The sequence below is a fragment of the Malurus melanocephalus genome, unplaced genomic scaffold (genome assembly GCF_030028575.1).
Source record: "Malurus melanocephalus ecotype Western Australia unplaced genomic scaffold, MMel_1.1 scaffold_1340, whole genome shotgun sequence".
Lineage (NCBI taxonomy): Eukaryota > Metazoa > Chordata > Aves > Passeriformes > Maluridae > Malurus > Malurus melanocephalus.
Window position 1 is genome coordinate 39,407 of NW_026624572.1, and position 280 is coordinate 39,686.

Below are 280 nucleotides of genomic sequence, written 5' to 3' on the forward strand. Positions count from 1 at the left end.
TCCCTGACAGGGAATAATGCAAACCCACCCTCTGTAAGGGCAGGGCTGGCAGGATTGGAGCACAGGGTGGGGGGACTAAACTGAGCAATGTAGGAGAGGGAATGGGGTCTCTGCTGCTGGGTCCTCACCAGCCTGGGAGGTGAAGTACAAATCAGRCCAACTGTGGAAAAAGGGACATCCACAGGACAGAGACCTCAGAAATTTCTTTGCTAAATATTTCCAAGCTGAGGGTGTTGGGGTGTCCCTGTCACTACATGGATGTTGGGCTCGTGGGGAGCTC